This window comes from Falco punctatus, assembly GCF_963210335.1.
Source record: "Falco punctatus genome assembly, chromosome: 4".
NCBI lineage: Eukaryota > Metazoa > Chordata > Aves > Falconiformes > Falconidae > Falco > Falco punctatus.
The window spans coordinates 27,639,291-27,657,429 of record NC_137583.1 but is presented as its reverse complement, the minus strand read 5'-3'; the positions used below and the strand labels follow the sequence as shown (position 1 = coordinate 27,657,429).

The 18,139-nt window shown below is 45.4% G+C and overlaps 2 long non-coding RNA genes across 2 annotated transcripts in view; both read right to left on the bottom strand.

Moving 5' to 3' along the window:
• LOC308063536 overlaps positions 1-18,139 on the bottom strand; it is a 673,278-nt gene that overhangs the window by 163,192 nt on the left and 491,947 nt on the right. The window lies entirely within an intron of this gene.
• The window catches only part of LOC308063534, a 30,154-nt gene continuing 13,983 nt past the window's right edge, over positions 1,969-18,139 (bottom strand). The window contains exon 2 of the long non-coding RNA XR_013927978.1: positions 1,969-16,644. This is a non-coding gene — a long non-coding RNA (uncharacterized lncRNA). The remainder of the gene's footprint in view (positions 16,645-18,139) is intronic.

The window sequence follows — 18,139 nt, the reverse complement described above, 5'->3', positions numbered from 1 at the left end:
CCTTTGCAATATCTCCCCATTTTGGCAGGTGAAGAAAGGTTTGTTACGACAGTTTTCTTACTGTGATAGCCTTGGCACAAGGAAAGAACAGACAATTGGTTTTAGAGGCTGGTTTTGATGGATAACCCATCCTGGACACGGATTTGTTTATGCAGTCAGTTGCTAGAGCTAAGCTATTCTTCTATAATGATAGCAATGGCTGTTTCATGCAACAGTGTGTCAACCTTAGGAACGAAAAGCACTCACATTTTTTCTTTGTTGAAGAAATGTGAAGACATCAGAACCTGACTGCGGTACCCAACACACAGCTCGGCGTGGGGCAGCGTGCCTGCCCATGCGTGGGGAGGGAAGGGTTTGCTCAATGCCAGGGGCTGGGACGTGGCACAGTGAGAGGGAGAGCTCCCTTTGCTCTGGCATGGGATGCTGTTGGTGCCTGTGCTAAGCTGGGCACCCTGGGACGCCCTCGGGCACCTGGCTGGGTCTCCACTGGTGAGCACCAAGGGCTGTGAGCTTCTCACCTCCTAACAGACCGCTGCCCCTGGAGAAGCGCCGGGACAATGCAGATTCACTTGCAATGAAGGGAGGGGATTCCTTCCAGCAATGCAACAGGTTTCATTCTCAATGGCAAAGTTGTGAAGGTGGCAGGAGATCAAGAAAGCACCAAGCATGGCCAGCTCAGTCCCAGCTGAAGGCTTCCAGATGTCATGGAGGGGGAATCTGGCTTCAGAGCTGCATGTTGAGGACCAGTCCATGCCCCAGCTCTTTACCAGTGACCACAGAGGGGAAAGCATTCCTCTGGCTTTAATTAGTTTTTTTCAAAGCTGGGCTCATTGCAGATACATAGCTGGCTTGCCTAAGCCACTTCTACCTCTCCGTCTCTGTGATAAGGTGGGCAGGGAGCTTCACACAAGCAAAAATAATTTTACATGTCATGATGTCATGTTTGCAGCAGCTGCTAAAGCGCTGATGGTGTCCGTGCCACACGTGTGGGCAGGGAAATTGCTGCACCCACTTCAGCCCTCGTGCTTCCACTACAGCCTGAAGGAAACCCTGGTGGGTAACCAGCCCAAGCATTACACAGAATAAAGTAAAAAACCGCCTCCTTTATTTGATGTGATTATAAAGCAAATATTGCACCCATGAAGGAAATGGAAGTGACAAGTCCCTGTGCTGCCTGATTTGAAGAAGTAACACTTAATACAGCACTGCCAACTGATGTGTTGTGCGAGGCTGCTCACAGGCGTTAAGTTGGGAAATTGGTGGCAGTACACATTAGCTCAGTCATATTTCATTACGTAGGTTTTACCAGGATGGGGTATTTCTCTCTGTCTTTTATTAGCAGGTCCCTGTGAAACGTGGCACCAGATGATTAAGACGAGCTCTGTGCAGCCGAGCAGGACAAGAAGCCTTGGTCAAGTTTCACAGGTCAGGCCTTGTGGAGCTCGTTACCATGAAGGCTGACCTCTTCCTCCTTCCCTCTGTTTCCTAGTCTTTAACCTGATGCCCTTCTGGAAGGACCTTCCTTCTCATTTTGTAGTGAGTTCGGTGACTTTGGGTTACTTAAAGATTTCTTACAGCTCCTTTGATTAGAGAACCTGTTAAAAATCTTTAGGAAATCCAAGCACATTATGTCAGCTGGATCCCTGAGCCCTTGCTGACTCCTTCAGAAGCTCCTAGGAGTTCCTAAGGTAGGGCTTCCATTCAGATCCACCCCAGGAGCACATGCCCAGGGCTGCCTTCCCAAAGCAAGGGGATGGGAAACCCAGACATTTCTGGGGGTTGTCCATGAGGCAAGGCACACACCGACTCACTGCCCTTCCAGTTTTTTCCAGCAACATTTTTCCTGAGAACTGTGAAATCTGGAAAGCTGCATGTTATCCACTTATATCTCATCCTTGCCGAGATTTTTTTGACCAGAAGCCTTGACTTTTTTTTTTTTTTTTTTTCCTGTGGACAGTGTTGGCATAATTTGTTTTGGTTTTCTTTGTTTGCTTTGGGGGGTTTTTGTTTGCTTTTTTGCTTGTTTCCTCTGTTTTGCTGATGATATTTTCAAAATGTTTCCCTTTCTCAAACCTATTTGCTTTGAGTGGTCACCCAATTCTCTTCTCTCCTCTCCTCCTCACCAAAAATCAGCTGGAAATACTAATTTCTCATTCTTCAGAGATTTTTTCATGGTACAAAGTTGAGAAAAAAATGGGGGGAAAAGAGAGCTGGATTCTTCCACCCTGTCTACTATTTCCTTCACAGTAGCTCAATTTTCAAATACTCTTATGAAATCCCACGGGATAGTTAGTGTCTAATGAGAAAAAGTGGCCAAGTTGAGTCCATAAGGGATAGACCTGCATCCTAGTTCATGCCCATAATTATTCTGAAACAAGCCTTATTCCACTCTTCAAGCAAATTACATAAGCTTACCTGTGCTAACAGCTAATTACCAAGGAAAGGCTTTCACAATTTCACCCTATGAAAGTAATTGCATTAGAAAAAGATCTGTGTAAGAGTTTGATTTTTTCAGTCATTCCAGTAAATCTCTGTCCAAATACATTTCACTGTGACTTTTGAACATAGAGTTTTTCTTAACTAGTAATGAAAGCCACAGTCCATTAGGGTGATTGTTGGGTGAGCTCAGTGTCTCTCAGAGGTTACTGATGCTGGAACCTTCAGCATGGGCAAGGGTATAAACAATACTCAGAGGTATTTTTTCTGGCACAAAGCCCAAGCAGCTTATATAAAGGCAAGCTTTTTAAAAGGTTTTGAGTAAATAGATTTTCATTCTTTTTCAGCATTCCTGACAGAAGTAAAATGAAACTTAGTTTAGGCCACATTATGATGCTAGGCTTGAAATGTGCTTTGCAGCTGGGGTGGTCACACTGGGGCTTTGTTTTTCCTCCCAGTGAGCATCAAAGCCTCAGGCTGGAGGACCAGGGTCAGAAATTGGCTGCTGAAATCAGCTCAAAGCAGGGTCCGTGCCAACACCAGGGCAGCGGAACATCTCAGCGCCAGCCATGGGAAGGGCTGTCCAAGCACCGGGCAGCCTCTGCCCTGGGAAAGCTCCCCCATCACATCAGAAATGCTTTGTGCAATAGCAGCAGCCAGACAAAACACTGTGATACTTGTGTGGCTGCCCAGGTAACAGCCCATATCAAAGCACACGCTCACCAAAGCATGTTCCCTGCTCAGACATGCAGCTGGGGTGCCCATCAGACACCTCATACGGCAAAACACTTGTTACAGGAACGACTAGGAGCATGGAGCACTGGTTTGTGGATACCCACTGCCACTGGCCTCAGCGTCACACAGAGCTACCCCCTCCACCACTCTGAAAATCTTCTAATTAAAGCTAGGGGCAGCTAAAAATAAGCTGATTTAGCAATTAGCATAATATGAATAAGAGGAATATGGGTGTCCTTATGTCCAGAATGATCCCAGGCAAGGGGGGGAAAAAAATATCCCCATCTTAATTTGAGTATGATTAATTTTACATTTTAATTAGAAAGACAAAACGGGAAAGAATGGAGCAAGTATGGGTTTTGTTAGTGGCTTATAAAACTGTTTGGAAATTTGCTCATAATTAATTCTGTCCTTTTTGTTGGCAGTGGCTACAGGGGTGCATTCAAAAGGAAAAAGTTCAATATCTTCTCAAGAGATACACAGAGTGCTGTGCTTCCAGCTGCCTGCAGATGCATTTTTAAGAATACAAAAATTTGCCCTAGCAGAGACAGATTTCAGCAGCCTTGCACCAGGTCCAGGCAGGTGGTTTGTCCTGCTCCTCTGAGGTGTGTAAAGCCAATTTTGCAAATAGATAGGAAAGGAAAGCCCTGGGAATCAGGCAAGCATACCTTCAACGGCAAATACTTTTGAGGTAGGAGCAGGGATTTTGGGTTGTGCTCTCACCCAGGACTCACAGGTTGTACAGCAGAAAGCAACAACCCCCTGAAAGCGAACACCTCTCCACCACCTTGAATTGCCTGCTAACCTAACTGCTGGCCCAACGTCGCCATAGGTCTCCAAAGGTTCCTTGTTCTGGTTCCCACTGGTTGCAGTTCCCCACACCTTCACCAAATTCAGCTCTTGTCCTTCTTGAACTGAACCCATCACCTTCTTCTCTTTCCCTTCCTCCTTCCCTTCGCTGTCGGGACGTAAGCCGGAGGAGCGCTGCCGGCAAGGGGTAAGGTCTGCGCTCCCAGCTCTGCTGCCTGGGATCTTATAATCTAGGCTTGCAATTTCTTGTCTGCCTGCCGACTTCCAGCAAGGCTCATTGTATACATGATCTTCAGGGATTTCTTTGCAATGTTCCACTGAGTCTTTACAGAGTGTATGAAAATGGCAATTTTTAACACTATAACTTCGCAAAATAAGAGATAATTTTCCCAGGGACAGCACAAAGCACATCCATGACATAAATGTCATCCTTCACCAGACTCCAATAAAGAGTGTAGCTAGCTTTATAGATTTTTCAGAATTTGGTTAACTTTTCAGGAAAAATTCAAGTGAGAGAACTCATTAATTTCTACAATGGAATTTATTTTTTCTAAAGCAAAAGATTTATTTGGAGGGATGAGAAACTTAGAACATACTGTTAATTCCTTCCTGTAAGATGTCACAAGTAACCTAGATTAGAAGATTATTATTTGAGTTTAAGTATCAATTACACCTCTATTGGAATACATTTGTTCAATTACTGTTTCTACTCCTTCCACTGCATTATATGAAAACAGTTCTTGTTCTTTTCAGGCAATTAACATCCTTTATGATTTGCAATAATTAAAACTTGTGATTCCCCACACACACCCCCATCATTTTAAGGCAAAGTTCAGCTCAGTTCCTTAATTTTAACTGCTGTTGCTTTCCTGTCAGTGTGGTTGGCTAATGGGTAGGGAATCCCTGTTCCACTCAGGGAGTCCTGCAATTAATGTTGCAGTGTCAGAAGGAGGTTGCCTATAGCAACCTTTTCATTTACTTGAGTGTTTTTAAGTGGGTTAAGGATGAAGTATTGTCAAGGTGCATGTAGGATGCAAAAGCACCACGTTACAATGGGGCATAATGAAAAGCCATTTCTCCTTCAAAAATGGCCACTAATATTGCATCCGAAGAAGAAAATAATGATGAGGCTGCTTGGTGAATTCCTGACCTCCCGGCTCCTCCTCTCTTCTTTATTTTTGTCAGTGCCATACAAAGGGCTCCTCAGCACCAGGCAACGGCACCATTGGTTAGTCTGAAGAAGTGATTTCAAAACACTCTTGAATAGAAACCCTTGAAAATAACCTGCAGAGTATTATAACTGTGATCAGCTCCCTGGAAATGTGCTCCAATTCTAAATGTTTATGTTGATCAACCCACCCCATTGGATTGAACAAAAAATAAAGGTGAAGAGCTCTTTCCTGCACAGATCCAAGGAGGTGCCCAGGCTTTTGGGGCAGCTGTACTATTCACCACCGCAGGGCTGGGCAGTAGCTGGCTGTGGGATGGGGAGTGGAGGTTTCTCCAGTTTTCTGGGCACACTCAGGCTTGCTGACCCATCTGTTCATGCCAGAGCATTTGGTTTGTATGGCCAGGAACCGTCTATGAAGGGGGATGCTCTTCTGGCTCAACACACATCTTGCGGTGATGCAGGTGAGAGAAGGTCTGAGATACTTGATCTCTTTTCTGCTGCTGCTGGTGCTAAAATCACTACCAAGCGCCCAGGTAAGGGAAAGGGGCTTGGGCAAAGGCCTGCATTGCATGGCTGCTTTGCAGGAATTGTGACATTGAATGTGGTGTTAGTCAAAACTTCAGATCATGAAAGGTATTTCCAATGCATGGAGGCTTCCTTCGGATCATAAGTAAAACAAGGGCACTAAAGGGTGAATTTGGAAAAAAAACTGCTATGGGCAGAACAACCCCACAGCATTCAGATGCAATGAAATCCACACAAATGAAGCATATGTGGAAGAAGTCCACATGTGACTGCTTCCCCCCGCCTGTGAGGAACGTAAGGGTAACTTTTCCTTTCATTAAAATATACCTGCTTGGAAAAACTAATCTTTTTTTAATAAGCAACTCACACCGTCCTCTCCAGCAACCTCTGCACATGGTATTAATTAAACATGGCATCCTCTGACAATGCATCAAGCTGGCAGCAGGAGGCAAAATATGCATTGACAATGCCTGAAAAGGCCAACTGTGAGCCCAGATACCCAGTGGCCACGACTTCCAGCATATTTTCTCTCTCTTTTTTTTAATTATTCTTGAAGTTCTGCTGTGATGTCACTTACAAAACAAACATGTGAAGGAAAAACCAACACAAAACCCAAACCAACCTGTGAATTTTCTAGTGGCATGAACAAGACAGCAGTGACCAATTAACCCTTGTTTCATCTCACATGGGTTCAGTGGGTTGGAGGAGCATCACGGCCATGAGCTGAAAACTGCCTGACAAAGACTTGCCTTTGCCAAGAAAGATTTCCAAGGGACATTTAGCAGCACCACTGGGGCAGACACACAAGAGCATTAACTCCCTTTTGCACGATTCTCACCTGCAGCTTCACTCACAATATTCCCTAAAGATTGTTTCCCACAAGCAACCCTGGCAGCTTGAACACCCAGCCCTTCCCGACAGACCCATACAGCAGGCTGGGCATCCCAGCTCTGCATTGCTCTGCTATTGCTTTCCCACTGAGAAAACACCCTTCATCCCCAGGGCATTCCAGGAAAGAAATTCTTCTTTCTCTCTATCTCCCCCTCTCACCTCCCATTTCAGAAAGGGTCTCCCCCAAAGCCCCAGTTGCCTAAAAATCATGGCGTTACTGGAGCAGGCTGCCCAGGGAAAAGGTTGAATTGATATCCCTGGAAGCATTTAAAAACCACGTAGATGCAGCGAGCAGGGACATGGTTTGGTGGTGGGCTCAGCAGTCCCAGATTAATGGTTGGACTCAATCTTAAAGGGTTTCTCCAACCTAAATGATTCTATGAGTTTGCCATCTCTCTCCAAAGGCTTTAGCTAAAACTGGCTGAAACAAACAGAAAACTCCCTTGATGATGAAAACTGGAATGCAAAATGGGAAGCTGAATAAACAAATATTCACCGAGGTCTGGCCCTCTCGTAATATCTTAATATGCAGATGGAAAACTGCTAATACCCTTCAGCGAATGCCTGAAGAAGTGAAGGACAAGCTTCAGAAATTAGCATCAGTCAAATACTCATTCCATTAATAGATATAAATATGTTGCTAGCCACAGCATCAGGATTTAATAATATAATGTAACATACTGGAACCAAACGGCTACCAAGCCCAGCAACACATCTGAGCCTTGTACCTACAGCGCTGCACACACCGAGAATGCCAGAGGCCTCTGGAGGAGTTTTTGGAAAATGCCATGTTGTTACAGAGACTTTTGGTACCTTTTGATTGGGAATTTGTAATGCAGTGCTACGCAGCAGTATTTTCTCACTACAGTAAAAATCTGTCCTATAAAACCTCAACCCCCCCAAACCTGCCGGGATTTGTTTTTAATGACTAATTCTGGGCTTATGCCAACAGCCTCTGGGATGAGGCTTTGCTCTGTTCTGAATAAAACTGAAAACTGTTCCCATTTGGGGCAAAGAGGAGTGGAGGTCTAGTTGCTGCCTGGTCTTTCCCCAAGCCCAGCCGCAAAGGGGAAAGCATCCCTTACAGCCCTCACCGCCAGCAGCACCTCAGCTCAGCACCGAGCTCAGCTCCACAAGCAAGGGGACAGGCTGCAGACAGCACTACGGGGGGTACATGGCATCACCAGCCATCCAACGCTGCTGCCATCCCTCTGCCTGGTCCAGCCACTGGGCAGCAGTGGGGCACCCACCAAGCATCACCAAAATAACACCTGGGTGAGGTGGCAGCTCAGCAAGTGGGGCTTGTGGTGCCTCCATCGAGGCTCCTGCTAACTGACATGACGCAATGGTGACTGACGCAAAATACACCTGGAAAGCAATAAACATGCTGGGTCCTCTTTGTCAACGAGCCCAAACCTTTTTTCTGCAGTAGTGATAGCATAAAGCTGGGCATTTAGTATTTTTATGGAAACCAAAATTAAATTGTTTTCATAATCATTATAAACATCAGCTACACAAAGATGAAAAAGGACCCATTGAAGCTAGAGGTCGTCAAATAAATACACCAAACCTTCTAAAGTACAGAGGCTCTTTGAGTCAGCAAACCTTTAAACACTGGTTGCCATGCAACATCAGTAACATTAGATGATGAACAGCTCAGCAAGTGCACTGAATGTGGTAAATACACGGTTTCAGTGTTTATGTATCACTATTTATTAAGTTATTTCTTTACACTGTTGACAGTCCTTGATAAAACAAGGACAGGGATGCTATTAAAAATCAGATCTGCTCCTGCAAGGAAAGATTGATCGGAGCTGCACAGACATAGCATAAGCTATATGGTACAACCTACAGTCCCTATAGGTCTGGAGGTTGCCAGAAAATGAGAAATTGTCCCAGCCAGCAGCCATCTGCCTGGAGCAAAATGTGTTTTCACAGGGTAAATAATTAGCTGAGATACATCTTTCACATCACAAAATGTAGAGGGCAGATCTGCATAATTTTACATAAAAATGACAAAAATCCTTGGCCAGGGCAGAGGAAAACATCAGGTTCCCTATCAGCAGGCAGGTAAGTGGGTTTGGGTGGGTGGTGCTTGTTCCACTTCAAACTTGCAATGCTTTTCCAGTGGTGAAGCTTTTCTGGGTTTAGTGAGATTACCTGGGGGAAAACTAGGGCCCTTTTCATGTTTGAAAGGCATCCCTGAAGACAGCAGTTGCAGAAATGATGATTAGAGCACAATAAGGTAACAGGTTTGCCTGCCATACTTGCTTTCCCCTGTAGCCTCAGTTTTGGAAACTGTAATTTTCAGACACTCAGCTTTTCAGGTGAAAATTCTCATTAATCTGTGGTAGATCTGTCAAGGAAAAGGCATCGTTAGGCTTTGCAAATTAGTAAAGACATGAACCTTCTGGGTTATAAGAGGTGGCAATGGTTCTGGGGAGTTCAAGTCCTCTTAAACCCAGGAAGCAGTACCCGTAAAATGCAGTGCTTTTGGGGTGCATCGCCTGGGATTTTGCATGCAGAGAAAAAAAAAGATCCAACCTTGTTATGTGATAAGGAAAATTAAGACAAGCTCTTAAAGACTTTGGTTACGAAGGAAATAATGGAAGGGTTTGAAAGAGTTCTCATATGGAGTGAGCATAGCTGCATGTGTAGAAAATCTGCACATATGGAGATAACAGCACAATTTTACATTTGAGAGGCAACAGCATTCTATAAATATTGAAATATGATGATGTTGAGCAACTTGTGCCTGGCAATTCCTGGTTTCTGCTCCCATTTGGCTTGTGCTAGATCCCCTCCCCTTGCAATCCTGGGGATGCATTTTGGTCCCAGCCCAGGAGACACCAGCACTGGGGCTCTCAGCTTCCTAACCCAAGAGTATCTCTTGTGCATCCCTTCTGAATCACAAGGGGGCTGGAGGAAGATCAGTTTAGTTTCATAAATTAGATGGCAGTTGCTTAAAGGGGGAAGAAAACATATGGTCTTTAAATAACCCACGAGACTCAATGCTGAGGGACCGATACATTAAAAAGGTAATAAAATGCACACCAGCCTGGGCAGAGAGGAATGGGAGGATGCTACAACCTGTCTGTCCTTTGTGAAAGGGAAAACCAGCTGCAGAAGGGCAAATAACCCCTGAATCATTTTGCCTGCGTTGCTGTAGGCGAGCAGGTAGCTGGAGCCAGGGCTCTGACTCACATCTCTGGCTGAAAGCAGGCAAGTCACGCCCAGTTTTCAGTTGGGAGACTTGTGGGGCTGAGAGTAGATCCAGGTTAAAACCCAGATAAGGATCGAGGCTATTCGTTCCTTGAAGCTATCACCTTACAAACCACAGCTCTGACCTAGAGATATTGGTTCCCCTAGTTCCTCCAGCTCTCAGACATGCAATCCAGCTGTCAGGGCTCAGCACATGATGTTATTAGCTTTGTCAGAGATGATGTAAGGTGCAGGGGCATCTTAAGTGTGAAGAGCTTGCGTAACTGCAGCCACAGTTTCAGAAACTCAGCTGGTGAGCAGTTTCCAACTACCCAGGGTTTTTTGCAAAAGCAAAAACACTGGCTGGTGTGATGCAACCTAATGGACTACTTACAGACAGGATTATTATTTCCCCCCACACACACTATTTACCATATTCTGCTTGCTGTTCTGCATGGGATTCCAGCAGATCCAAAAAGCAAGAGAAAACTGGCACTAGGCTGGCATATTTTGATACGGCACAGTTGGTGGAACATGGGCAAAACTTATTTGGCTGTTTCTGCTTATTAGTGCTTGCAGCTGGCTTGTGGCATACTGATTAGGGCATTTCCAAAAGCTTTCATGTGTGCAGATGTGATAAGATGCTAATTTTTCAGCATTTTCACAGCTGGGTTTGCTGCACAGAGGAGCAAAAAGGAAACAGAATCTCTTTCTCAAAAGTCAAGGGACTTCCAAGTGACACAGGTCGGGTTGAGCTCTGCAGTGGCTGAGTGGGAAGGCAGTGGCTTGGGCTCAGATGCTCAGTGATGTGCTCCCAACAAAACCCCTTCAAAGGGCAATTCAGGGGACCCTGGTTTTGCTCCTCTGCCAGTTACCATGGCTCTTGCCTCTGAAGACATCATCAGAAGTTGCAGGGCAGTCAGAAGCAAAGATAAAGGAGATGCTATGCATTTATTTTCCTTGATAAAAGGAATCCTGTGTAGAAAGCCTTTTATTTATGGCTTAGTTATCATGAACCCTGTTTTTCTCCATTTAAAAGCACTGGTTTCCAGAGCCACACAGCGCACATTCCTCCCCATGCAACCTGAGAGGGAGTTTCATTTGATTACACCAGGCACACACAGACCCCTACTACAGCAGGGAATGATAAGGCAGCCTTAAATCACAGCAGAGGAAGCAGCTTTATTTCCAGTTCACCACTCTATTATTAAAAGCTGCTTTCCCAATTTGTTTACTTTTCATCTCATGGCTGAGGTATTTAAGGTCTACAGTTTCAACCCTATTTCTGTCCTTTCTTGTGAGGCCAACTCTTTTTACGACCTCTTAAATCTTCTCTCAGGCTGAGAGACTATTACTGTTCATAGTCAAGATTATTCCCCAAAATTATCTCTCATCAATATATTGCCTAGTTATATATTTACCCCAAGGGGTGAGTAGTTTCCCTGTAAAATTCTCCTTCACCTCTTGCATTTCATTTTTCTCCCCTGTCCATGTACCCAGGCTACCCATTTGTTATTTTTCTTCCATTTTCACTATTCTGTTCTCTCACAGCAGTAATAACTCTCACCACAATTAAGATAGTCCAGTGTACTAACCAATCTATATTAACTGCCCTTCCTGGCTGGCTTCATCATATGAAGTGTTCCTTGTTCTGGAAGGTCATTTGAATATCTCCTGGCAATTACTCTGCTGAATATTGATCTCTGCATCATTCTGCATTTATGTGCCTGTCCAATGCTTTCTGCTAGATTTATATTAGTACATAGCATTGAAAAGCAACAACCAGTTGTTTCAGTATTGTTTCTTTAATTAGAATAGGAAAACTGGAAAAGGTGCTCATTTCTCAGAGGTTTCCAAAGTGCAGGTCCCTCCTCAAGTGGTTATATTCACCCTTGCTTTATTGTTAAATCCCTTTTCATCCATTGTCCCAACCTCTAGGTAGATGGACACACCAACAGGTGTTTGCTCAATAGCTGAAGGGAACTCTCACACTCCCATTGCTGGGAATGGCCCTATAAAAGGGCTGAGCACAGCCAGACACAAGTGGAGGAACACACCACCCACCTACGCGAAGCAGCAGCTCTGCCCTCACAGGGCACCCTTTGGTGTCTCCTGTCCCTGTGTCCAGTAACCTGCCTGCAGTGAGGATCAGGCAGGTCTGCCCCGGAGTAACAGCTCAGCACTGCTTGGTTTAGGTGGCTCCAAACACAAGAACTTTATTTCCCCCTTACACTGCATTTAAAGAGGGTGAACCCACCCCAAAACAAAACCCAAACAATTCCCAAATATTAACCTACAACTGGGTACCTCAATAGCCAAAAACAAGTTACCCCAAGCTCTTCAGCAATTCACCAGGATGCCCTTACCTTTCTCTTCCTCCAAAGACAGTCTTCCTGGAGCAGAGAGCACACCTCAAACATCCCTGCTGTAGCCTAGGGGGTTCAGGGCTCTACCAGGCATATGCTAAGCTGGAGCTGAAGAAGGTGCTAATTACTGTCCTTGCAAGCTAAAGGAAGGGTTGTTAAGGCTCTCCTTTTATAGGAGAGGGACCTAGAGACACTCAAAACTACTAACCACGGGCACCTAGTGAAGGCAGAAGTAGGCAGGAGCATCCTGGGTTTGATTACACATGGGTAGGTCGGAGGAATTATGGCAGAGTTGAGTGTTGGCTAATGGGGAAAATTAGCTCAAGCATGTGACTTAACAGCTCAGCAGATGCTTCAAGGTGACCCTGGAAATGGGACTGAGAGAGCTTTCACCTGTATTTTGAGGAAATAGCGGTGTATGGATGTTCTGGAGAAATACCCCGCATTGCATCTCTGAGTGTATCTGATGTGTTTCATCTGCTTCTCCTGACTGAGGAAAAAAACCCAGCCAGGCCTCAAGGACTTGCCAAGTGCTAGGGCTAAAGTGACAAAAATCCTGTCAGTCAATTTAAAAAGGGACTGCTGCTCTTTATTTTGCCCTCTGCAATAATCTTTGGCAAAACAAGATGGTCTAAAAGAAGCAGGTGAAAGCTATGAAGAGGAGAAAGGTAATGACAATGAGTGACACCTGCCCTGGAAAGTACTGGCTTCTGACCTGCAGGGCTTGCCCCCTTCTAGTTAAAATATCCCCATTTTGGGTGTGTATCCATAGCGCATTCCTCTGAATCCCCCAGAGCTAGGCTGAGCAAGAAAGCACTTTCTGATGGGGTGGCGCATCAGGACTGCACCCCCAGCACTGCTCCAGCAGCGCATTAGGGCTTTTGCTTTGCAGACACAGCAAGGATGGATGCTGCATGACACACAAACCCAAAACTCATGTCCCTGTCTCCCTGGGGATGGGCTGTGGGGCTGCTGGATGTGTGATCTGCTCTGTGCCCTGCTTCAGCTTTGACTGTGGCCTCCTTGATAGCAAGAGATGGGAAGGAGCAAACACTCTGCTGCGCACAAAGGCTAGCAGGAGCAGGTCTTTTGCTCGCCAGGGCAAAAATATTGCCAAAAGCAGGGAAACAGCATGCTGTATCAAAGTAACAAGAGGGAAATACAAGCGAGAACAGTGCCTGGAGAAGTGCAGGATGCTGTGATGGCAGCTGTCAGTTCAGGGGGGCCTGCTGCAGTGGTGCCCGATCCACATGCAGAGCTGTGGCAGCAATAGGCGTGCTGTGATTTATGCAGATGCCACCTGCCAATGAAGAGGAAGCACGCTTGCAAAATGTGCAGATTTTTATATTCAGAAGTCAAATGTAGTCAAGGGGATTCTCTTTTCATTGGGCGTATAATGCATGTACGTGAATTCTCTGGTGGGATATTTAAATGGTATTTTAAGAGAGTAGTTATTCTTCAGCATCAAGTAAATGGCAGGGAACTGTCAGAGGAAGAAAGGAAACATAAATCATTCCTGCCACGGTGATGGTGCTTTTTCTGCAAATGCCAGCCTTATATGGTCTTACATGACCCGTTTGTGCTGGGAATCCTCTTCCATCCTCACGTGCTTGGGGTGATGGCGGGGGAACTGGGTGGCAGGGGTAGAAGAGGGGATTACAGGTGAGTAGTGACACAAGGGGAGGTCAGATCCAGAGACCTGTGAGAGAGATAACAGTGTGACCAGAGAGTGGGAGAGACACTACCAAGGGAGGCTCTGATGAGGTCAGCCTGGGAATCCTCATGCTGTAATGAGCAGCCAGCTTGTTTCTATAGAAACACTGAGACAGGATTTAACACGTTAAATGTACGAGGTTTAATGTCAGTGTTTAATACAAAAAACAATAGAAATACAGCGAGAGAATCCTTATCACATATGCACCCCACGGTTTCCTTCCAGTGTGTCAGCAGTCTGCTCTAGCAGACTGGAAAATAAAAAATAGTTTTTAAAAAATCTTCAGAAATTACTCAAAACAATGCCTATGGTTTCACTTGCTCTGTAGCGTACATATTCTTTAAAAGTCAGCCCACATTTCTCTGTATAATCTCACCACTGGATTCTTTTTTCTTCAGTCCTGGAGGTACTCGCCCTTACCAGGCTGCTAAGAAAAGCAGCCGTGGCAGCCGTATTTGCACTTCAGGCAAGATGATAAGATTGAAGCAGATTTTCAGCTGATGACATACAAGCATATGGGCCAGCCCTGACCTGGTCATGGGGACCAGGCTGTCCCCTCAGGGAGGGACAGTCACCTCTACAGGGAGCCTGTTCAGAAAAAGTAATTAAGAAAAAAAAATGCTTCAATCCACTGGCTCGCACCTGGGAGGAGCTGTGCTGTTTCAGGAGGCAGCACCAGGTACTTTGGGGTACCAGGTAGGCACTAAGTGAACATGCAGTGCTATTGCAGTCCCCTATTTGGGGGCATATAGCAGAACAGCAGGAAGGAGGACCCCAAAAACCTGCCTCTCAGTGGTTTAGAACATCCCCATTTCTGCTGGCACAGATGTTCAGCCTTCCGAGAGGTCAGCCAGGCACACTTTGTAAGCACTAAAACAACTTAAAAGAAATACAGAGTGTTTTGTTTCATTTTCCTTTAAAACCTAGTGAGACAGCAGCTGCTCTGATATAACTTGTCCTACCATCTTCCCCAAAGAAGTGCAAATTAGAGCTGGAAAGGTATGAAATGCAATCATCTTGCCTTAGCAATAGGAGGCTGCTTCAGCAAGAGGAGAACAGCTGCCCTCTTTAAAAGTGTCAGCGAAGTGAGTGCTGCCAGAGCCCCAGAACAGAGGCAGCTCAGCACGGCTCCCAGGGATGGATGCTGGGCAAGGGGCACCCACTGGCCCACCCATGGGTCCCTAGCAGCAGCCAGGTGGGACTGAGTGCTGCCTGCCTGCCCCTTTTCTCCCCATCAGTTCTGAGCCAGCATGGAAAAGTTGCAGCTCCAAATTGCTGCTCACCAGACAGGGAGAGGAGATGGGACCGGCCATCAACATCATCAATCCCAACACATTCCCATCCAGCCCCTCAAAATGAGGGGCTTTGCGCATGTGTCCACCTTGATCCATCTTGGTGGTTGAATCCCCTTGAAATAGGGCACATCAGCAGCATTTGCTGACTTTTGAATTTCTCTTGGACTGTGTTTGCTTTTGGGTAATCCTCACAGACCTGTGCCATGACACCCCACACCCTCACTGAGGGCTGAGGAGGGAACCTCTCCCTCTGACAACCAGAGATAAAATACAGACCTCCACGTTTCTCAGGGTACTGCTGCTTTTTGCCTTCTTTCAGCAAATCTCTCCCCTTCCCGTGACCCAGCGCAGCTCCCACCCTAGACCCTCCAACACACATCAGCAGCAAACGGGACCTTCTTGCTCCAGCTGCTCCCCTGAGCTCACAGTGTCATAGCCTTCGCGTGGCACCAAGGTCCCTCTCTGGGCACAGTGTGCACGAGAGGCTGGAATGAAGGACCAACCAGTCTGAAATTCAAAATGAAATCTGCTTTCCAGCCATTCAGAGGGAATAAAAACAGGGCTAACTGGCTCTTTTGCAAGAATCATTTGCTAAATGACAGCATCTCTAGGATTCTCCAGGAAACAATCAAATCGTGTAACGAACTGTTACCAGATGGCAAATCCCATTCACTAGGAAATTTGCTGAACGTTACAAAAACCAGCCCTGAGTGAATGTCTTTCTTAGGGGTCTCATCTCTGCCATGGAGAAAAGGAGGGGACTGGCTCCTGGGGACAGCAGCATGGTCCCACGCTGTGCACGGGGCTCCGGCTCAGCCCCTGGAAAAGGTCAGGCTCAGGTTTGCTAATAAGCGTGCCGGGCTCATGGCCACCTTCCCCTGCTCTCTCAGAGGATTGCAAAACCCTTGCAGAGTCAATCACATAAACAAACAAGATTTTAGGCAGTGGTAAGGAACAAAAAAAAAAGGTGGAGAGGGAAAAAAAACCCTATCCTTGAGAATCATCTATGCAGCAGAAACCCCCAAATACATGATAGCAGGTAAACACAGGAGTGTGTAAGCTTTTCAAAGGAGGCACTCTTTTATAGCATAGATGATCATAACAGCAAAATAAATCATCTTTCTTTTACCATAAAAATGTTTTACACCATTCAATTAAAACCTCTGAGATAAAATAATTTCTCCTGGGTGTTTTCCTTTGCTCTTCTCTTTCTGTCAGAAGTCATTTCAATATTTTACTATCTTAGTAATAAAAAATACATAATGGCTTGCCAGCCAGTATTATTTCAGCAGCTCGTTCACTACATGAAGAAATTCAGAACAGTCTTTTGCTGCACTTTACACTGGAGATAAAAATGTGTGCCTGAGTGCCAGGGGCTGTGACAGGAGCAGGTCATTTTCTTGGCATTGCCACGAAGGCTCTGGGCAGCTGGGGAGAGCCAAGCCAGATTTCCGTCCCTAATGGCTGCGGGTAAGGCATTGCACAGCCACGCTTCCATTTCTTCCCCCAAATCCACATGAAAAAAAAGAAAAAGGGAGGTGAATCAACACTTCTCACTCAGCACAAATAATAAATCTGTGCTGCCCAATTGTATCCTTTAAAACACTATATGCTTAAGTGGTCCCAAGTGGAACAACGTATCTTTCCCCTAGTATTAAGAGCAGCAATAAATCTACAATTACTTTATTACTCAGTTGTACTAAAACATGCATTAAGCCCTTCTAGCAAATTCGAGTTTTATAAAACAATTACTTGATTCTGACATTAGAAAGAGTCTAAGTCGAATGAGATGTCGCTGGATACTTTTCAGACCACGTGTTTCATTTTGAAACTGATCTTCTATCATTGAGCTGTGGTGTCACTAGAAAGAAATTCCCTAAGTTAAAAAGGGTAAGGTACATCTAGGGTAAATATCAGGAAAAGGACTTACAGTAAGGAACTGCAGGTCCACACAAGAAAGACTTGCTTGTGTTTCAGGAATGCGTGTGTATGTATGTATATAGACACGCATATGCACACACATATATAAATAAAAACATCTAAAATACTTTTCTGCACATCTTTTAAGAAAACTCCCTTCTGTTAGATGTAATGGTATTTTCCCTTCTTGTGCAAGAACAAAGGGATAAAAAGCCCCTTAGGAAACAAACATCCCGTCATGTCATGCAAAGGCCCCATTAATAAAGGATGAGCAAAGAGGAGGGCAGAAGATGCAGGAAACAAAAGTAGAGCACTGAGCCTAATTAGACTGTTCCACAAAATTTCTCAGGAGGCATTCACTGAAGCTGAGGAGGTAAATATTTTATAAGGGGAGCTCCCTTTCTCTTCACGCTTCTCCTTGTGCCCTCTCCTGAACTAATTACTTGTTTTGTAGAGGGAAACACTGCTAATTTTAGCTTTATGGGGCCCTGTGTGGAAAGCAAGGGAAGTTCCCTGGATGACTGGGATTGTGGCTCACATCTGATTGCAGGGGTGGCTGTTGCTGGAAAAGGGGTCTGTGCAGCGACCTGGCAAATGTGATGTCTTGGGTATGTGGGGTGGCCCCACATTGTGTGGCCAAGGACAGGGCTGGCGATGCAGCAGGAGCTGTCCCTGGCAGCTGGGGATGACACAGTGCCCTCTGCTTGTGTCCTCCAGTTCCCACTGTTCATCTACTGGGCCACCTTAGCTCTCCCATCCACATAAATCATCCCTATGCTGTCCCACCCCATGCACACAGGTTGGGAAAAGAAGAGACAGAGAAAGTAGCTACTAAGGAATTCAAATTGTTTAGATAGCAGACAAAGAAATAAAGACAGAGAATAAAAGGGAGAGAAGGAGGAAGAAATACTCCAGCCTCCCAAATTAAAGTCACTTAGAAATCTTTTTGTTCTTTTTCCCAAAAGAAAGGTTAAAAAAACCTACAGAAAATATTTGCAGCTTTAACAGAAAACACTTGGAGCCAGCCAGGTCATGAGGGAAGTGCCTGCACATGGGAATGCGAGGTGCTGAGCAT